At 48.7% G+C, this 22,926-nt stretch overlaps 1 long non-coding RNA gene across 1 annotated transcript; it reads left to right on the top strand.

Moving 5' to 3' along the window:
* Positions 1 to 779: 779 nt before the first annotated feature.
* On the top strand, positions 780 to 2,673 carry LOC142576289 (uncharacterized). The gene is made up of 3 exons (XR_012826821.1): positions 780 to 1,104; positions 1,912 to 2,005; positions 2,200 to 2,673. It is a non-coding gene; the product is annotated as an uncharacterized LOC142576289 (long non-coding RNA).
* Positions 2,674 to 22,926: the final 20,253 nt, after the last annotated feature.

Raw genomic sequence — 22,926 nt, forward strand, 5'->3', positions numbered from 1 at the left:
TTTGTACCGTACAGTAATTAATTAAAAAGGTTGGGAGCCCCGCGGTAGTCTGGGTGGAAGGGCATATACACCCAGAGTACCGCGGCACTCCCAACGAGGAGCTGAACGCGGACTTTCCCTTGCAAGAAATTAAAACGGTCCTCCAGCTATTGAAGACCAAATCGGCGTCCGGTCCTGACAGGATCACCAACAATATCCTGAGGAACCTGAACGACGACGCCGTCGAGAAGCTCTGCGAGTACATCATCAATGCGTGCTGAAAGAAGGGCCGAATTCCGCAAGAGTGGAAGACCACGGACGTTATATCCATACCAAGGCCGGGCAAACCGCTAGAGGTACGAATCATGAGGCCGTTCTCCCTCACGTCCTGCGTCGGGAAAAGGATGGAGCTTGCCTGCCTCAACAGGGAGACGACGCTCCTCGAGGATCAAGACGCCTTCGGCACCCAAATCATCGGTTTCCGGAAGGTACTTTCCACGTAGGACGCCATGCTACAGATCAAGCAAGAGGTCGTGAACGCTCCGAGCACGCACGTGCGCGCCCTGCTCGGGCTAGACCTCGAGAGCGCCTTCGACACTGTGAAGCACATGGCCATACTGGACAACATCAGCCGACTCAATCTCGGGGCGAGGTTCCACCGATATGTCGGCAGCTTCCTGAATGGGCGCGAGGCGGCGGTCAAGCTCACGGCGTCGAAGTGACGCGCACACGTCACTTTGACGCGGTGAGTTTTTGTGGTTTTGTGACGTCGGCGGGAGCGGCGCGCTCCTAGGGTGCCTCGATGCGCGCGCCCCCGCTTAGGGTGAGGTCACCCTTTGAACCAGCCGGCGCCGCCTAAACCTGTTTTCGCGCGCTCCCTCCGCCATTGCGTTGCCCGCGTCGACTTCGCCGCGCTGCTGTGCGGGCGTCCTCGAAACGCTGCTGCGTTCGCGCGGCTTTCATCGGCGTAGAATGCCTGGATGTTGTGTTCCTCAGTGCTCCAACCATTCGAGAAATGGTTGGAGGATGTTCCATTTTCCAAGGGACCCAAAAAGGCGGCTTCTGTGGCTGGTGCGAGTCAAGCGTGACAAGTGGCAACCGACGAACTCCTCGTGTGTCTGCAGCGTAAGTGCCACATGTTGGTTCAGTGCTGTTTTTGTTGCGATTTATTTGTATTTTGTTGCGTTTGGGCAGCTAAGTGTCGTTCAATATTCTTCTTGCTCGGCTTAAAAAAGCTGCGTGAAACACTAAAACAAAGTAAATGAGTTTCACTACAGCGCGGTACAGGCCATTGTCTGCCGCTTGCTTGTTCGCATCCGAAATTGCACGACACGTGTCCGCTGGGGAATACGTACCACGCGTGCTTTCGCCGCTTCTTTTCATTCAAAGGTAATTGCCTTTACTAGGCGCTTGCCAGCGAATTGCGGTCTGGGCCCAAACATTGCATCAAGGCACAGAGCATGAGGACAAGCAAGGGCACATAAGCTGTGGCAATTACTGTGCAAATGGATGGTCCAGGAACCAATTTTGATTAATTCACTCACGATTTCTGAAGTTGTTTTTGACATGTGTGCGGCGTTGGGTAGCTTCCGCTGCCTATTAACCGGACGCTTCGTCCTACGACGCCGCATTATGTCAGTAAATGAGATTAACAGAGATCGTTGTTATGTGCAGATTGAGGCGCTCATTCGAGTAATTCGCCTGATATTTCGACTAATTTGTTCTTTGGCCTGTTAACCCGACGCTTCGTTCTGCGATGGCGGATTAAGTCAGTGAATGAGATAGACAGGATATGTTATGTGCAGATTGAGGCTCTCATTCGAGTAATTCGACTGATATTTGGACTACTGTGTTCTCTTGCGTGCTGCCTTCATTGTTTTCATTATCGAGCCGGAAATGCGCCGCTAATTTCAATATCAAATTCATCTGCAGGCTCATTTCGAAGCCAGCAGCTTCGAACAGAACCGCGCGGATGGGTGGAAGAAGCTCAAGCCTAATGCTGTACCAACGGTGTTCCCATTCAAAGGTGAGATGCCTCCTGACCCTGGTATTTGTTACCACGTTGCTTATCGGCTCATTATCTACATTTGAAAAAGTTATGTGAGGAAACGATTCATGCGCATACATATTAAATTTTCTGGCGCGCCTTCTATTCTGCTTTTAGTTAACACAATCTTAAATATATGTAATGGGCATTTTTTCTTATTTATCTGTTTCCAGAACTTCCTAAAGAGCGAAGGCCACCAAGGGAACGAAATGCACACGTGCCTGCATTATTCAGTGACGACGCAGCCGCACACAATTCTTCACGAGAAGTGAGAAACGTTCTTCCCTCAACTACGCAGGAATTTTCTCCCGCTGATTCTTCGTCAGACGGGGAGATAAATGAGAGATTGGCGGCTACGGAAACCAACAATGCTAATGGGCAACTTACTTCGACCCCCAGGGATGCACGGCTTCAAGAAACTGCAATAGTTACTGCGACCCAACCCCTCGATTCTGAGGCAGCTGAGCTTAGGAAGAAGATTGCAGATCTCACAGCAGCCAATAATAAGCTTAGACAACATCATAACGAATCTAAGAACACTGTCAAAAAACTACAGATGCAGGTACGCAAGCTGCAGAAAGAGGCAACTAATTTCTCACGAAATACGAAGTTTTTAAATGAAGACCAAATTCGTGCTCTTTCTCGGAACAACAATCATAGTAATTCGTGGTCAGCGTAAACAGTAAAGCAAGGTCTAAAAATTAAATTTGCTTGTGGAACCACCGGGTATGAAACACTCAGAAAGATTGGCTACCCTCTTCCATCCAGCAGAACGTTAGCAAGAAGAATTCAGGGCCTGAAGTTTCTGCCAGGTATCCTGCATGAAGTGATCGACGTCATGAGGTCGAAAGCAGAGGGAATGGAGGACGTGGAGAAAGACTGCGTTCTCTTTTTAGATGAAATGGAGATAGCACCCGGATTTGAACTCGACCGTGGCGAAGACGTGCTTCTGGGAGGAACGACGTTGCCCTCAAAGCCTGAAGAGCCAGCCAATCATGCTTTGGTGTTTATGCTAGGTGGGGTAAACCAGAGATGGAAGCAAGTGATAGCCTATGAATTCACTGGTAGGCACGTGGACGGCTCTGTACTCAAGGCATATGTCCTGGAAATAGTGCAGATATGCAGCCAGATTTCTCTAAGAGTCCGTGTTATCACATGTGACATGGGTGCAGCAAACCGCGCTATGTGGAGAGAATTTGGCTTTTCGAGCCACCGCCATTCGACAACTTCGTGCTCAATACCTCACCCAACCTTAAAAGGGAAGGAACTTTTTTTCATCTCGGACCCGGCACATGTCCTTAAGAACCTGAAAGGACAGCTTCTAAGCTCAAAAGTTTTCACACTCAGTGATACTACAGTAAGCAGGAACGGACTGACGGCCTCGAAGGTGAAATTGGAGCATGTACAGGCCGTCTTGGATTATGACGCAGCCAACGAACTTAAGGTAGCACCAAATTTGTCAGAAACCCACATTAGTTGTGGGCACTTCACCAAAATGAAAGTAGGAGTCGCTGTCCAGCTCTTCCGTGAAGCCCCACCAGCTATTCGGTTCCTAATAAAAGAAGGAGTGATTGAGCCAGAGGCCGAAACAACAGCGTGGTTTATGGACCTCGTTTCTAGGTGGTATGCCCTCATGTCATCGCGTCATCCCACCATGGCGCTAAGCCGCAGGAACATTACTAAATATCATGCCGCCTTGGACACACTACGCACGGCAACAGACACCATCAGAGAACTGAAAATGGGCACTGGATCTCAGTGGAAGCCATCGCAAGCAGGGGTCCTAATTGCGACAACGGCTGTCCTTCGCCTTCAAGAAGTGCTTCTTGGCAGTGAAGGGTATGAATTCCTCCTCACGAGCAGGCTGTTGCAAGACTGCCTAGAAAACCTTTTTTCTGTGGTGCGGCTCATGAAGCCAGTGCCCACTGCGTATGACTTGAAGTGTGCACTCCGACTCGTCAGCGTCAGCCACTTTCTTCACACTCCGAGATCAACAAGCTACGAACTTGACGACCGCGAATACCTTGTCGATCTGCTTGCACATAGCAAGAAGGAATGTGCAGAAAGCGAAGTCGATGAAATCAACGACACGGAAATTCTGTTCATTGAAGAGCTCACGTCAACCGAGTGCCGCATCTTGTTTTACCTTGGCGGTTTTATTTTGAAAGGAATTTTGAAATCTATAACTTGTCCGCAGTGCAAGGCTGCTCTCCTTGGCAAGCCTGACGATCAGTATGCTTCCCTGACTGCACTCAAGGAATACGTCAGGGATGGGCAAAACCTCGTATATCCAAGCGCTGATGTCATGAAAACTTTAAAAAACTACGAGGAACATTTCACCGCTGTCAACTCATGGTGCACAGGCAAATTTTTCACCATGAAGTCGCCACTTCGTTCTCTGATAGCCTATCTCGAAGGCATAGACAAACCCTCAGTGAACACATGCATGGCTCACAAAGAACGAATAAGCAAAATGCTGACTGCTGCATATGCCAGAGTGAGGCTCCGAATTCATCTCCGACAAATTCCGAGCACTCATCCTAGTGGCCACGGAAGCAAGACTTGTGCAGGGGTCAGCCTTGCGTAAGCAAGCTGGAATCTGCAGTTCTGCGAGCCTTTTCCTTCAAAGTCTGAAGTCTGCATCTATATATATAGTGATCACAACTATTTTATCAATTACGGTCTATTTAACATAAATGTCGACTTTTAAAAAGTGCAATAATGTTCAGTGTTCACGTTCCCATTAAACACAAATCTCTAACTTTGTGTGTTTTCATAAGCACTGAATAAATGATTTCATGTTTGCTTGGGTAACAGCTTTTGTATTCATCTGGCTGTTACCAGACGAAAAGGGGACTTTATATTTTATTACCGTTGCTGATGCTGTTTCTTCAAAGCGTGCAGAACCAAGACGTTGTTGCATTGACCGCGTCGGCTGAATTTTCTTACCGATCAAATTCACTCACTTGCATTGGGACATCAGTGAGGTTTCCCATGCAATCCTGTTTACCGCGCCTCCGTTCACGAAGAAAAATGCCCATTCAGCCTTTTAACGCCCTCCGCATAACAGCGCGGGAGAAAGGGGGTTAGCCCCAGTCGCTGCCGAGCGTGAGATAGGGAGCCGGAAAGCGGAGGAGTCCGTTCTCCGCGAGAACGAGCATGCAGTGGGAACGAGAATGGCGGCCGCCGTAGCAGACGACGCAGATGTCCTCACCCTAAGCGGGGGCGCGCGCATCGAGGCACCCTACGCGCTCCCGGAGCGGCGCGCCCCGCCCGGTTCTTTGCAGCACCATCCAGATGGCACTCGCGGCAGTGACGGCACCAGCCGTGCGGGGGGCTCACCAGAAGTTCGCTGCCAGCTATTGCAGGTAAACATTACGGTTACGCAAGCTGAAATCACCGGGAAGCGTTAGAAGCAGTCGGGGATCTTTGAATGCTATCGCGTGGACTGTGGACAAACTTTCAGGGTGCCTATTTTTTTAATGCAATGTAAAGCTTAACGGTCAGAGTGACTAGTCATAAACTGGTAACGCGAAAAACGCCGCGGAACATTTTTATCACAATTTTTCCATCTGCAATGAGAATTTACTCGTTCACTGGAAGCATTCCGAAAACGGCGATAGGTGAGCGCATTAGCGATTATACGCCGGCATTAGCGGGAGGCAGACGACAAGTGCGGCCGTAACTGTGCGAAGCTATCATTTTGTCTATCAAGTCGACGTTCCTGCAATTCATGTTCTCCAAAGTGTTAAAGTATTTCTGCGATAATAGCTACGTGTTTTCTTTGTTTCCTGTCCAACTGCTTTGGTATTTAACCAGTCAAAACGAAACCAATTGGATCAAAAACGAAACGATGATTTTACACGTGATACGCGGTTCAGCGTGTTGCCGTAGTCATGCGTGCGTTTTTCATTTCCGAAACATGGAATAAAGAGATTTTCTTTGCCAATTTAATATTATTATCCCTACTTAATCGCGAACAGCGTGCTGGATTCTGTCACTATAAGTCACGGTCATTTCATTTCCATCAACGTCTCGCAACACATTCGTGCTTACATTGGAGATTCGTTTCGATAGGCTCGCCCTCTTCAGCGATATGCTGGAACTTCAGTTCCCAGGGCCAACCAAAAAAGTGTTTTGCGTGAAAGCATGATGCCGCTGTTGTGGATGTCAAGGGTCGGCCGTCACGGCATCACGGACTTTTTGTTACGACGGGTTGTGCAAAAGGGAATTACCGCAGTCGAATGTGAAAATGTGTATACAAATGAAAATGGCTGTATGGCTACACATTTGTTTTGCTCTTCCTTGTGTTTGGCTGCATTTGGGCTACCATTTCTATAGCTTTGGGCTGCGCTGCCTTGTCCGACCTGGCAACACTGGGCCCGCGCAAGATTCCGCGTTTCTACCACAAAGCTCGCCTTCGTGCATAGCGTTCGCGGCCAGTGTTTCCCGGTAAACATTACGGTTACATACGCTCCAGTTACCGGGAATCGCACCCGTCGTAGTTGCTTAGTGGCTGTGGTATTGGGCTGATAAGCACGAGATCGTGGGATCGAAAGCAGCCGTGTACTTAGATTTAGATGCACGTTAAAGATATTTCCGGAGTCCCCCACTACAGCCCGCCTCATAATCAGAAAATAGTTATGCACGTAAACCTCTTTCTTTTTTTTTGTTCCGGGAAGCGTGAGAAGCAGACAGGGATCTTTGAATGCTATCGAAAGGGGGGGGGGGGGGGGCGTTCCACTCTTAAAAGCAAAGCTTAAGCGTCCTGCAATTTTTTTTTTTTAGCGGTATCGCCGGCGCAAGCTTCACTTCCTAACGATGAAATTCTCCGTACCTCAGTAAGGAAGTCTTCATTGCTGTGAGGCCACCTTATGTCAGTATGAAAGCTTCCTTACTGAGGGGCCCTCGGTAAAGGCTTCCTTAGTGCTACCTCAGCGTAAGGTTGCTCCGCAGGTACCTTCAAGCGTCCTTACGCTATTCCTGGCCCTGGAAAACGCTTCGCCTCACTGCTGGCGCAAGTGATGCTTGCTTGCGCTTGCGCGCTGTCGCCCGCCTGCGGAGAATCGCACGTTCGGTGAAAGTGGCGTCTCGCAATGCCGGCGTGCTAGTGTTGCTAGAATATATAAAGTTTTGCACTCAACTGCTGTTTGGTTTCTCGCGCTGACGATTTAAGATTTAACGATTTGTGATTTAGAGATTTTTAGAGATTTAACGATTATGTACCATCCTACTTACATTTTAGTGAATAAATGCGTTCGTGCAAAGCTTATAAGAGATGCGCTCCTGAACCCAGGCGTACGGCAACCGTTCCTTGCGCGAAGACGGGCGAAGGGTGCTTTCAGAGTACGCTCGCTTCCTCCACAGACAGACAGACAGACAGACAGACAGACAGACAGACAGACAGACAGACAGACACAGACAGACAGACAGACAGACAGACGGACGGACGGACGGACGGACGGACGGACGGACGGACGGACGGACGGACGGACGGACAGACAGACAGACAGACAGACAGACAGACAGACAGACAGACAGACAGACAGACAGACGGACGGACGGACGGACGGACGGACGGACGGACGGACGGACGGACGGACGGACGGACAGACAGACAGGCAGACAGACAGACAGACAGACAGACAGAAAAACTTTATTCATAGCAAGTGAGTTTGGATTCCTCTGGGTCCCTGGACCACAGCACGGTCCCGCACTAAGTCGAGACGTTCATGCTCCTTTTGTTCATGACGTCGGCAGCCCGAGCCACCGCAGTAAGCTACGATGTCGGGTCCGTAGACGAGAGCAGGACCTCCCAGTCCTCCCAGCTTGAGATGGCGGGCTGTCCCTGCGGGGGAGAATCGGCAGGGCAGCCAAAAAGGATGTGGGAGAGCGTGGCGTAAGGGTCTCCGCATAGGGAGCATGTAGGGCAGATGCCACAGTAGTGGGATAGCAGCTGAGGGGATGGGAGAGAGCGGGTCTGGAGGCGTCTCCAGAGGATCTGTTGGGAGTGCGTCAGGGAGGGGTGGGGAGGAGGGTAAGTCCGACGGTCCGAACGGGGTATTTGCGTGAGCTCCGCAAAGCTGTGCACCCGCTCCCTCGAGAAACCCGGATCGAGGCTGTCCTGAGCCCGGCAAATTAAACCTCGGGCCAATTTATTGGGAGCCTCGTTTCCGGGGTTCCCAGAGTGAGCCGGCACCCACCTGAGCTCTACCCTGCGTGATAAATTCTGGGTGGTGATGTTCAACAAGTTCCAGGCAGGGTTGTGAATTCTGCCTCTGGCAAAGTTGGACAAAGCAGTCTTTGAATCGCTAAAGATGTATTCAGCATCCGAAAGGGCAAGGGCTAAGGCGATGGCGGTTACCTCTGCTTCCTCAGGTGTAGAGCCCGAGGGAAGGTGGAGAGCTATGGGTCGGGGTAAGGTTGAGTTGTAAGCAACTGCTACAGCTTCATGCGTTGTACATGTGGCGTCTACCCAGATGGCTTTCTCGACTTGTCCGTAATAGTTGTGGAGGGCATTTGCCCAAGCTACGCGGCGAGAGATGTGATACTGGGGATGGACGTTTCGAGGAAGGGGTTTCACTATAAGGGGTGTATGAATGTGTCGAGGAATAACCATAAGGGTTGACTGACTAGCGGGTATGTTGATGCGAAGGGAAGCGAGGATATGGCGACGAGTGGCGCTCGCGGCAAGTCTTAAGTACTGCGTCTGAAGGTGCGCCTCAACTAGTTCAGGAAGCGTGTTATGCATGCCTAGTGCAAGGAGTTTGGCTGTGCTAGTACTGCGAGGTAGGTTGAGGGCTGCCTTAGTTGCAAGGCGGATCATGGCGTTCGCGCGCACGGTTTCCGTGCAGTTCAGCTTGAGATATGGAGTGGCGTACAGAATGCGGCTAAGCGTAAAAGCATGTACAACTTTCATGTTGTCTGCTTCGTCTAAACCCTTGTGCAAGGAAGATACGCGGCGTAGAAGCTGGAACACTGATTGCGTGGTTGCCTTGAGTGTTTTAAGGGTATGGTCATTGCGTCCGGAATCCTGCAGGTAGAGGCCAAGGATGCGCAGGGTGGGAGTGATGGGGATAGGGGATTCTTGTAAAGTGATTTGGATGGGTGAGTTAGCGGCAGATTTTGGTCTCATTAGGAGGAGCGCGGACTTAGAGGGGAAACACCCGAGTCCGATAGATGATACGTGAGCGGAGATGGTGTCGACTGCTAATTGTAGAGTTTCCTCAATTTCCCCGTTTGAGCCATGAGTGGTCCATGCGGTAATATCATCAGCGTACAGAGTATGTTTTAGGTGTGGGATGAGATTGAGCTTGTGGGCTAAGGGGATGAGAGCAATGTTAAATAAAAGGGGGGAGAGGACCGCGCCTTGCGGGGTTCCAAATTCACCGAGTGTATAAGAGGGTGTGCTGAGCTGATCAATGTGCAAGGAGGCAGTGCGGCCAGAGAGGAAGGCGCGAACGTAGTTGTAGGTCTTAGGGCCTACCTGTAGTTCCTGCAGTTTCCGTAAGATGGCAGCGTGTCGAATTCTGTCAAATGCCTTAATGAGGTCCACCGCCAGGATGTCTTTAGTAAGATGGGGCATGGTATCATCAAGCACATCGTGCGTAATTTGAAGTAGGGCATCCTGCGCAGATAGATGCGCACGAAAGCCCACCATACTGTGGGGGAAAAGGTGATTTTCTTCCATGTACGTTGTCAGTCGGGCAAGGATTATGTGCTCAAAGGTCTTGCCGAGACAAGATGTAATAGAAATGGGGCGGATGTTCTCGAGGGTGATGGGCTTCGCTTCCTCCATCGGTCCTTCGTTCTAAGGAGGCCTCACGTAAGGTTAGGACGCGGTCTAAGGAAAGGAACGTTTTATTGTTTGGCCCACCGGCTTGCGCGACACATGCATCACCGTCACAGCGTAAGCTGCAGGAGCGGCTCCATAGGAGCTCCATTTTCTGCATCATGCACTACAGGGTCTTCGCGGCGAAGTCCCTTCGCGTCGTCTTTACGAGCACGACCTGAGCAGTCCGCCCGGCGTCAAAGGGGAGCTGCGGGTTGTCCTGCTCTCTGCACAGCGGTTTGCTGAGCCCGATGTTGCTTCGTTGCAGCCGCAGCACGTAGCTGTATGATTCGCTTCTTAAGTAGTGGTTCGTAGCTTGCGAGGATCCATAAAATGTGCCGAAGAGTAAGGACATGTATCCAGGCTGCGTGACGCACATGACATCCTTTTACCAATGGCACGGTACACTGGTATACTGCTACTGCTGCTGATGATGGTCATTATGATGGTTTATTGGCATCCCCTTCGAAACGGGGTGGTGACAAATTGTCACGTAGCGTGCTTGAGTTAATCAGGTTCAGCTACATGCGGCATGCAACTGCTATGTGCAGCTGCTACATGTCGGGACACCTGGTGGAATATAACAGAACTGCATTGAAAAGCATTGAAACGACGCTACATGGCGCTCATGTCGCATCGCGTGACAAATGGCATGATAGCATGCTATGATGACGAGGACGATTTATTGGCATTCCCTTTGAAACGGGACCGTAGTCACCTAGCCTGCTTGAATCATTCAGGTATGCCATACTTGTTTTTCCTTACATCAATATTTGTATATCCCCATAATCTTCTTTTTCTTCCTCAAGACTTCTCTATCTACCTTGTATCGCTACCTATAGATATGCGAGTGCTACATGGCGTTCCACCTGGCGTAATAATATGCAACTGCAATGCCAACGATGCTACCAGGCGTGCATCTCACATCGCAAGGCAAGTGAGACGATACGATGCTAATGATGATGATGATCGAAACGGCTATTGAAATGAGCCCATAACAGCTTACGCTGTGAAAGGCAATACCATACCGGTGAAGGAACTACTGAGCGAACTCCTCTAAACAAAGAAATAAAATCTGTACTCTCTCTTCCGCGGAGTTTGCACAGTACACATACCCACTACTCTTTCTGTACATTTATGTTGTGTTGCTCCGATAAAATTTAGTTCAGCGCTTGTCATCTCGCTTGGTATCTCCCTCTGCATGCGTCCCTTATTGTGCTGCTTTCACCATTCCCACCCTATAGATATGTGTAGGAATCACTGCATCTGTCCGTCAGGTGAAATGCTACCGGTGATTTGGCAACGACTCTGCTTACGCAATGAAGCGCATATAAAGGAGCGTAAGTATAGCGCCCTTGTTTTAAGAGACACATATTAGACCGCAGCCACGGGAACGCTTCCTTTCTTTCTTAATAGAGAGTTTTAGAATATGGGCCCCAATAGTTTGGGGCCCCAGTGAGCTTTGCGGGTGTTAGCGTTGGGGCACGTAGGAGTGAAGAGTTTTAGAATAGGGTTTTACGTTTGCGGATAGCGTCTTGCGCTGACAGCGCCACTACGGCGTCAAAGAAAAGCTATTAGAAATAATTAAATAAGATATACCATTTTATGATAGGAATAATAATTTCGACTTGCGTGTATTCACGTTTAATTACAATTTAGAGGTTATTCTGTAAGCAGCAAACAATTAGTTACGCTTAGTTTTGAGCAAACCAACTTTACCAGCCTTCACCAGCCAAGCTTAGCCGTGTTAGGCCTACGAGCCATAAAATCCACAATCGAATTCAAAATCAGCGGCGCCTAATGGGTCAATCTTTATAACACACGCTAGTTGAGAGAAAGCGATAACCGCAGTCACTTCTCCTAGCTTGCGAACTTGACGTGTTACCGCGAATCGAGAGCCGTCGCTTCGATGGGTGCCGCCATGTTTGCCGACGCAAAGCTTTTGGGGCCGCTATTTGGCCTCCCGCTAAATCGATGAAATAGCGTTCCCAACGCAAAACCCAAACGCAGTTTGCGTCTTGCGCATGCGCAGTGGATTCGACGCTATTTCCTTGGGGCCCCAAAACGTTTGGGGCCCCTATTCTAAAACTCTCTAATGTGTTGATTACGGATGCAACTTCGCGTTGACGCCGTACTGCACTTTACCCGCAAAGAAATACAAGAACGTCATGGTGCCTGCGGCCACAAAAGAACATTTTTAAGGTACGACTGATTGCAAAATGCAAGAGCAGCTGCTAGCCAATACGAAAAGAGCACTTAAGCACGCGATGCTTTGCAATTTCGGCCCTACGTCCTAGGTAGCGATGTAAGTACAGAACGTCGTCGCTTCGACGTGAATAGCGTCGTATATTTTGCACCTTCGTTACGCGCGACGGAACTATAACAAAAGGCAATCTACACTTTTGCGCGTACAAATCACACGTCCGGCTGTTCGTGGCCGCCAGCAGCCACCGCGTCGGCCATTCGGTTCGCCGCCGCATTCCCGCGGGTCAGGTTCCACGCAACCGAGTCGTTCGAGGCGGCCACAGCACCTCCCGCGGAGCCCGTGGCGAGCATCTCGAGCTGTCGCAATAGAGCGGACACGTTCTGGGCGAGGTCGGCGCCAAGCGGCTCGCGCGACAGGCGCCACGTGACCAGGGCCAGCAGCGCCGAGACCAGCCACAGAACGGCGCCCGCCACCAGCAGGCCGCGCGCCAACGGCGGGAAACGCCGCGTCGCCGTCAAGGTCGCCTCCGAGACGGGAGCGCTCAGAGACGCAGCGCTGGGCCCGACTGAGGCAGCCTGCGGCTCGATAAACCACATTTTTTATATGTGGTGTTTCAAAGCGTACAGCTTTCCTTGCTGGAAGTTTGGTGCTCGCCGTATCCTCACGGGAGATATTTGTTGGCATTTAATGTATATACTATTTTGATTGTATTTGGGGACGTACAGGGTGTACCAGTTAACTTCAGCAAGAGGTTCAAAATATGCAAATGCCAGAACAAAGGTAGCTGACCAGAACAAAGGTAATGTCGTTTGCCGTCGCTTGGAGATACTCAGATTATATTTTTATTCCGCGTAATTACTTAATTAGTCGTCATTAATTGTGAGGCGCTGCACAAACGGCAGCGCCTCACAAACAACTCTAAATTACTGCTATACAAACCTTGTACATACAGTTTTACCACAAGGTCATTCATTAAAAAGCTGAAATATTCACTAATCAATCACTACGGAGAAGCCTAGAAATATTGACAGATTCTTTAGTAATTTGTTAACAACCTGCAGTTAGATAGTAAGTAGCCGTGAGTATATAACTTCGGGAATTTACACGTTCGCCGTAACGGCCGTTCGAACGCAGATCAGGTGTTCACAATGAACTGGCGCCATGCTACGAATGGCCCAGTCAATCTTGCGGAAGTTTCTCGCATGTTTACCTGATGCGAACGGAGCTCCGTCACCAGAGGTAGGCTGCCTCGCGCGAGCGGGGTCGGCGTCCGCTGTTCCTCGTCCGAAGCCGGCGACAGCCGCGTGGGCGACGGCAGGGAGCGCGTGGCGGCCAGCACCGAAGGCGCGGCCGAGATGAGCCGAGGGCCCGGACGGCACGGCGCCGCCTTCTCCTCGGGAGTGTACGGCGACGAAGGCGGCAGAGCCGAGTCGGACTCGTGGTCCCTGAAGCTGCTCCAGACGGCCTGCTCCCCGAACGTCTCCGTCGAAGGGTCTGCCGAGAATCGGGAAACGGTTTAGGACGCCAATCTATATATATGCAGATCCAACAATCATTTTTAGAGTCTCTGGGAAGCTAAGCTTAATAAGACATTAACATATGTTAGACACTATGAAACTATTCACCTTCTGCAACGAGTTTTTGCAGCATGGCCACTATATATCTGCCCGGCAAATCATAAAGACGAGGAAGAACTGGAACCACGCGACCGTGGATTACACCGTCTCCGGAATCGGCCCATTTTTCACAGTGCCATCTCGGGAAGCAGCCCAGTTTATTGTACCACTGCACATATATATCTCCAAGAGAGACCCACTTTAGTGTCGACAAGTAGGCCTCCGATCAGACGCACTGCACCACGGGGAGGAAGAAAAATAAGTATTGGCCAATAGTAAACAGATGAAGAGCTTGAAGGGGTCCATTTGCTGCAAGCTACAGCACGCGATGTTGGCTCCCTTCCTGCTTCGTCGATTCATCCTGCGCCCGCGGTCATCTCGGTAACTGCTCAGTGAGCGCGGACGTGTCTTCCTGTCCGAAGTTGTTGAAGTTATTCTCAAAGAGTGCCACGTTATTCATCGTACAACTACGGCGTGCTATCCTCAAACCAATGGCCTCACGGAACGCTTCAACCGTACGCTCAGCGACATGCTTGCCATGTACGTCGCCTCCAACCACACAAATTGGGACGTCATTTTGCCCTTCGTAACCTACGCTTACAACACCGCTACTCAGAGCACCACCGGCTTTTTACCCTTTCTCTTAGTGTACAGTCGGCACCCGTCGCACACCATCGACACAATTCTACCATACTGGCCGGATACACCAGAATGTGCGCCCATATCTGCCACGGCAAGACATGCTGAAGAGTGCCGCGACCTCACTCACGCGTTTACCTCCAACGACCAAGAGCACCAGAAGAGCACTCGCGGTGACACCACCTCTACGCCCACCTTCTTTCCTGGAGCGCTTGTGCGGCTCTCGATTCCTTCCGCTGCATCTGGTCTCTCTTCAAAACTACTACCCAAATATGAAGGGCCCTACCGTGTCGCCGAACGCGCATCCCCCGTCAACTACGTGATCTTACCCGTTGAAACGTCTTCAGACATACGACGTCATGGACGAGACATTGTCAACGTCACGGGCCTCAAGCCATACTATGATCCACTCATAGTGAGGAGCTGTTAGGTCGCCAGACGCCTCCCTTTTCTTCCCCGGGGGTCATTGTAGCGAAGAAGAGGGGACGCTATAGTGGGCAATCCTCTTCAGCGCTTTCGGGTGGGTCAATCTCTCCAGCGCTTTTGCTCGGGGAACGCCGCTTGTGCTGGGAGTTCGTACCCTGCCCTAACGGTTGGTCCTGAACGCCGGTGGCTAACAAATCCATTTTTTTTTTCTGATTTCAGAGTGGCACATACCCTGCGACGCAAGCTCAATGACCCAAGTTGGCGTCACAGAGGTTCATTGAAGAGAGGCACGTACTGGGTGACCCACGTTGGCATGAAAAGGGTTCCTTGAACCGCGGCATTTACCCAGTGACACAAGTTGGTCCGACAGTAGTTTTTGAACCTGGTTTCCTCAGCACAGGAGCCCGATTAGACCCATGCAGGGATCCAACTTGGTGTGGGTCGGAAAAAAAAACAGATGGACATACATACATACATACATACGTACATACATACATGCCTACATACATACATACATACATACATACATACATACATACATACATACATACATACATACATACATACATACATACATACATACATACATACATACATGTGCGCTGGGTCCCGACCAGTCTTCCGCATCCCATTTGTGTATATATATATATATATATATATATATATATATATATATATATATATATATATATTGAAGAAACTTCGTGTGACCTCGAGAAATTGTTCGCTGAAGTGACGGCCTTATATGAGAATTTACTAGACCTCATAGTAGGAGACAGTTAAATTTCACAAATTGAATCCTCTCCCACTACCAAGAATCTGGTGGTGTAATCTTCCTTCATGTAATTGTCGTGTACTTCGTCATCACTAATACTGCTTCGCTTCTCCAGCGAAACTGCAGCCTGTATCTCTCTATCTTTCTTTCTTTTTCTGCAAGTCCGGGTATAAGCGCTCCTGCGCGTGACTGCTGTTGATTCTGCTTTCGAGTGAATCTGGCTTGGCCTCATTTCGCTTACTGAGCGAATTATACAAGGAACCCTTACTATCATGCACCAAACCCTAAAGAAAGAGTAGTTGTGTTACTCGAAGAAAACCTAATGCACATTGTTTCCAGAACAGTGGAGTAGCCGCCAGTAATTATTTCATTCCTGAAATTTAATTCGACAATTGCAATTATCTAATTCGGAAATACTGTACTAATTATCAAAGTTTCAATGATGCATGTGTAGGCACCCCCAGGCAGCCCCGAATGAAATCTAACTGCTGTGTTTTCAACCACGTATTAATTGCTCCAGTTTTCTTTCCTACTGGCAAACAAACCTCACGAAATATAAAAAATACCACGTGACTGTACTCCCACCCGCATCATAAAGCAGCGCCCTCAAATAAGCTGAGTGAAAGCAACTGGATGGCATGTCGCGAACCAAAGAGACAGCGCGTCACCTTGACAATGGTACGGAAGAGCATCAACAACAGCTTTCGCGGCTTTGCAGCTAGCTATTTCTTCTTCTCTACGCTATTCTTATTATCCGTCTCTCAAGGCCGACTGACCGAATTGACAACAAAAGCCGGTTGATAACGCGGCCGAAGCGCCGCTCTGACCACGCACGAAATGCGAAAAGCGATGTAATAGGCATAGCACGTTTCAAAATCCCGGCTTTGCTCGCTCCACATCGGCAGAGTGCGCGCGCAGTTATATTTCAAAATAGAAGTGAGGCGTGCAGACAGGACACAAGAGTAGAGAAGTGGACAACACGAACGCCGTGTTGTCCACCAGAGAACGCCACATCTCTACTCTTGTGTCCTGTCTGCACGCCTCACTTCTATTTTGCATAATGAATCCTTACAAACTAGCTCAGCTTTCTGTCGTTCTAAGCAGTTATATTTCGCGCCAGATACCTGCCTCGGACCAAAGCCAAATTAAAGTGACGGTTTTAGTTTTCATGATAGTGTATACGCGCTGCCGAAACAGGTTCATGGTATAAAATAAAAGCTAAATAAAGAGACTGGGACGCGAACCACATGTTGATAAAAGGCAAAATCGATGCGTTCTATACAGCAAATAACCACTTCTAAATGAGCCTAATTGGCAATCCGGACCACTGCAAAAAAAAAAAAAAAAGATACAGCAGATTTCAGTGTGCCCTTAATATCTATAAATTCGTAAGCTCCGTTGAACACCAGCTGCTGCCTATAGAGGAGGTATTTGAATAGGTCTCCTCCTGCAGCTACGCAGTACTTAGTCCGCTTTATCACATCTCTAGTAGCTTTCTTGATAACCGACGCTCGAATTCTACGGCAGACCTCCGTTATCCTTGTCTTCGCCTAACCTGACGTCCGTATCGATGGTGTAAGCACGATCTTTCATAACCCGAAAGAAAGAAATCTAGAGGAGTGAGTTCAGGTGACCTAGCCGGCCAATTTACAGGCCCGTGCCTTCCAATCTATTGCGCATGAAAAGGCGCATCCAGCCAGTTTCGTGGTCGGCTGCTGCTGTGTGCTGCTTCTCCATCTTGCTGATACCACAGAAGTGGAAGACGTGACAGGAGAACTTCGCTGTGAAACTCACCCACCACTCCTTCAAGAATTTCGTCCACGTAACGCTGTCCCCAGTCAGTGCGTGATCGAAGAAGATGGGAGTCATTTTAGCACCGGCGTAAATTCCGTACTCCACATTGAACAACCACTGTTACTTGTGCCGATTGTGCTTTATCCAGTGTGTATTGTAGTCACTCCAATAGTGTGCATTATGCAAATTTACCTGGGCCTTTCTGTGAAAATTGGCTTCATCTGTGCGCATGATGTTACTCAAAAAGTCCGGCGACTCATCGGCTTTTATGAGGACCCCATTCAAGAAATCTAGACGATTCTACAGGCCCCTATCTTCCAAGCATTGGTGCTGGTTAAGGTGGTACGAGTGAAAGGCTATCGTGTAGAATCCTCCAAACCGATGACTTGGAAATTGGTAACTGGGCGGCCGTGTCCCGCACGCTAGCATGAGGGTTTGAGGCCATATATGCTAGAACGTAGGCTAGGACTCAAAGATGGAATCCTATACTCTTAGAAAAGGTACACCCTTTGGGGTGTACCTTGTCTGCCACACAGTAATCGTCATCTGCCTTGCTTGCGTTTCCTTTCTTGAAAACGCTGCGCCCGCTATCCTGTTGGGAATGCTATGTCACGCTCGTAACGTGCATGCCGTTCGTTACTGGGAAGTACCGGGCTCGCAGCGTTAAAGAATTAAAGGAAATGCGGACAAGACAGATGGCGTTTATTGTTGTGTGGCAAGGTACGACCCAAAGGGTGTAATATTGTTTTAGAGTGTACGCAGCTATTTCTTGAAGCTGCCGGTTTGTCTCAGGCTTTCATCATTCCTGATCATAGTCGACGTGTTTGGTCCACCGCCACACTTCCATGACTTCTTTATATTTGCGGCCTTCCTCTTGTTGTCATTTGTAGCTCCCAAGGCAAGGATCGTTTTTACCTTCTGCTCATTCGAGAAAGACATGGCGACTGGGACGAAACAAAAGGCACCTTCGAACATTCGCGCTGACGTTGTCAATTCGCTTGTTGTGGATAGGTCTCCTGACAAAAAAGAACTATCAGTGCACTTATCTACGCTAAGACAACAGCTGTCACAGCTGGTTTCCAACAAATACCACACGCGACGTTTACTTCGGCCGAGGCGCGGCAGATAAGACACTAGCTTGATCGCGATGTTTTACAGAGAAGCCGTATATGGCTAGCCGATTCGTCCGTCCATCCATCTATCGCCTGTACGCCGAAAAGTCCTCCTTCGCAACCCCATGCGAATGCACGAAAAAAAAGCGAAAAAAGGACGCGCGATTAGCTGTGCCAGCAGTGACGTCGTTGCTCTCCGTCACAGCCGAGCGGGTGCACAGCAATTTCTCTCCAGTTCCGAAACGGGTAGGCCACGCGGCAAACGTACTCCTGAGGAGCAAGCAGCTTTCGATCAGCAACACCCCGACCAGAACCGATAACGAGCTCCTCCACGCCGTCCCAATACTGCAGCCCGGGCAAGGAACAAGCTCGTGCAGCCGAGCGCAAGCAGCAACTACGTACCGAGGATCCGGCAGCCTACCAAGCCGTCGTTTAATGAACTGTCGGGATTAATCCAGTGATAAACACAGGGATCGGCGCTGGTTAACCATTCGTACGGAATGCTTGGGCGGTGATTTTTTTTCTTTATTTCCTTTATTTCATTCTCCCTAACTCAAAAGTAGCCTGCTCGAGGGCGCTGCTTCATGATGCGCGTGGGAGCGCAGTCACGGGGTGTTCGCCATATTTCGCAGAGTTTCTTTGTTGGTCGAAAAAAATTAGTAGGCCATTTGTACGTCGCTGAATATACCGCAGTTAGATGTCCCTTGGCTGTGCCTACAAATGTCTCATTGACACTTTGATAATTCCAATAGTACGTCTCGAGTTACATAGTTAATTACAAATACATAATTAAATCTCAGTAACGAAAAAATTACTGGCAGCTATTCCACTGTACTGGAAACAATATGCACTAGGTTTTCTCGAGTAACGCATTGCATATTTTTTTTTTATAATCTTGGTGGATGATAGTTAATTGGGGCACCCTGTATATATTTATGACCTGTGCATGCAAATGACGATGTTTCCGCCACTAATAAATGTTGTAAATTATTAGAAGTGTTTCTTAATGAGCCGTTAACTTTGCTTTATGGAAAGAGAGGCGATAGAGACACATATCATTCACATGCATTTCACACGCCGTTGACAAAAGACTGCCGGAGGGATCAATAAAGTCTACAGATGTTTTTTTTTTTTTGTTCAAGGTAAAAAAACACGCAAAGCATTTTGAAGCGAGAACATACAGCCACATATTCATTCTCTAGGCATAAGCTATCCATATCTTCAGAAATAATTGTTATTTGGCTACCTCCTTCTCTTGAAAAATATAATAAACTTTGTCTTGCGTATATACTTAAATATATTGTATATGTGCATGGTGTTTACATTGGAAATTTAAAAGAATGTTGAAGTGAGAAAATACCGATGAGGCAGCCGCCGCTGGTACTTCTAATGCGCTTGTTCTCCTATTATCAGGATTTGCAGAAATAAAGCAAAGTATGAATTACAGTCCGTGCACATCCGCACCAACAATGATGCCGTAAGCTATTAGCTACAATAAAATCTTAATTGAAAAGTTCAGGGCAAATCAAACGAAATCTAAAGTGATCTGGGTGACAAAACTCTGGCAATGACACGTTCGGTGGGGGAAGGGGGGGGGAGGAGGGTTCGGCATTGCCGGCAGGCTTCGTATCACCAGCATAGGCTTCGGCATCGCAGTGGGGGACTCAGACCACCTCCCTGGAAAACTCAGGAGAGGGCTCGGATCCCGGAGTGCACCCACTCCCCCCATCGCCGCCGTAGTCGGCGCCGATGGATGGATGGATGGATGGGGATGGATGGATGGATGGATAGATGGATGGATGCCGCAAAGTACGTGAATTATCCTGAGAATGCTAATCGCATTAAAACTCTTCGCCGTACATGAGGCACAATTACTTCTTCTGGGATGTACCTCATTGCCCATGGATACCTTCGCACGTGGGTATTGCTGGAAATGAGGAGGAAGCGATCGTCTCACTTCACCTTGTGCTCGCAACGGGAGTGACTGCGCAGAAATTCCTAGTATGACTGACAACGCCCATGTGTTAATCCGCCGGTATCTCCAGCAGCTCCCAGACCACCGTGTTGCAAGCGGCTCATTCCCTCCCCATGTTCGTGCTCGTTGCTCGCCTCGTTGTGCTAGAGCACTGCTGGGGAAATTAAGGGTTGGCTCTGTGTTGCTGTGCGAACGCTTGTATCATAAAGGACGTGCACACAACCCGTCGCGTACGCCCTGTGGCTCCTGTGAGACACTTGAACATCTTATATTGGAGCGTCCCGTATTCGTCACACAACGTGCACTGCGAATTAAGGTATATGGACTGACTGGACTCAAGTTTACGACCCTTGACGATTGCCTCTTTCCGAGAGGGAGTGCTGCTCAACGCGACTAGGCCCATAGAGCCTTGCTAGCTTTCACACAGAAAACTGATTTGGCCTCCCGTTTATAGACATGTCTTTTTCCGTATTCCTGTCTCTTTTTTCCGTGTCCCTGTCATTTGCTTATTTTCTATTTTCTTTCCTATCTTCTTCTCCTCTTTTCATCCCCTCCTTCCGAAAGAGTAGGCAGGCGTTGTGCCCCTCTCGGTGGCAGTTGTCAGCTTGCTCTCTCCCTGTTTTCTTTGTGTCCTTGTATGTTTCAATAATAATAATAATAATAATAATAATAATAATAATAATAATAATAATAATAATAATAATAATAATAATAATAATAATAATAATAATGCATGTCGCACTTACAAAGCCGGTACAACGGAGTCTCGAGAGCCTCGTCCTGGGAAGACTGTTGGATCCACTCAGCGGCCGTGTCCGTCGCTGGCGCCAAGTTTCCGTGGGGAACAACGAGCTGGATCATGCCAGCGTCACTCGCATCCTCCGTCGCCGCGCTGATCACGTTACCCATCACGGCACTCCAGACAACTGGACGCTTGCGAGCGAACAGGGTCCGGTTATTATTCTTCTTCATCATCGCAGGCACACGGGAACCTTTTCACGCGACACAATCACTCAGGACAGCAACCAGAATGTCACGCGAACGCCGATAGAATTCAAGTGACAATAATATTACTTGAAAGGAATCGCGTGCTGAAAGAAAAACTTATCGGATGCATTAAAATTTTATCCTCTTCTACATTTAGATAATTCCTGAAACCTTTCCTGTCACATTATTCTTTTTTCGCTCGTCCGATATGTTTCGAGTTGCTTGTACTATTATTCCTTACTGTTGAATCGATTAATGTGGATTTTCTTTTAATAGTTTGTATTATGTACTAGTATATCGTGTTTTTGTTTCAGAGTTGCTCAAGCTGCTTATGCTTGTTCAATAAAATTATCTCTTTCGGATGCTTGTGTAGCTTTCGTTCAGGCTCGCATCGAGAGCACCGCCGCAATCTCCGTTACAACAGAAATTATTTGATTTGAAGGATGACCGCGAAAATGAATAGCGAGAACGTGACTGGATATACAAAAGTGGAGGTCGAAGAGGTGGACGGTGGTTCAAACAGAGTGCGTAATTTTTTATCATCTTTCAATAGGGGAAAGAAGCGCTGCTTGCTCTCTCTTTAATATTTAAAATTATGGGGTTTTATGTGCCAAAACCACTTTCTGATTATGAGGCACGCCGTAGTGGAGGACTCCGGAAATTTTGACCACCTGGGGTTCTTTAACGTGCACCTAAATCTAAGTACACGGGTGTTTTCGCATTTCGCCTCCATCGAAATGCGGCCGCCGTGGCCGGGATTCGATCCCGCGACCTCGTGCTCAGCAGCCCTACAGCATAGCCACTGAGCAACCACGGCGGGTCTCTCTAACATGAGCACTTCATTCTGTCATATAGCTTGGTTCAGGCTTTAATATTGCACGTGCTGCTCAATGATATTCACCCAATATTTAATATATGACTTGACAGCCATGTATGTCGTTGGCCCAATGTGCTCACGCTGTGAAACTATATATTCTGATAAAGGGCTCTCTCACTGTTGCAGCACTAGAAAAAAAAAGAACTGCAGGGAAGATCCTTCCAGATTCGACGTAGTGTGTTTTCCTACATTATTTTGCATTTCTTTTTTTTTTGTTACTTTTATATTGAACTGGCCAGCTCCTGGCCGATCCCCCACAGTAGGTATGTGCCACTGACATCTACGTTCTACATCTACATCCACCTTGCGGACTGATGTAATGTGAATCATTTTTTAAGGTATATATGTACCGGTCATGCGGCATTGTTCGAGGGTTGTGCAAGCCTTAACAGATGGATCAAAGTGCGTAAGGCAAGCAGTAGCGTGCGAATTGTGAGCGTGTTTGTGGCGAAATCGCCAAGAGGACAACGCCAACGATGACGATGGCATTGCGACTGATTCGATGCACTCCGGCTAAAAACAGTGGCGCTTAGCGCATGTGCGGCGCTAGGTGTCACAAGTAAACACTTGGGGAATGTAGGCCGATCCTGAAGGCGGTGCAGTGCGACACAGCGTTTCGAAACGTAGGCTGCCAGGAGGGAAGCATAGGGGAAAACATTTAT

Source organism: Dermacentor variabilis, chromosome 3 (assembly GCF_050947875.1).
Source record: "Dermacentor variabilis isolate Ectoservices chromosome 3, ASM5094787v1, whole genome shotgun sequence".
NCBI lineage: Eukaryota > Metazoa > Arthropoda > Arachnida > Ixodida > Ixodidae > Dermacentor > Dermacentor variabilis.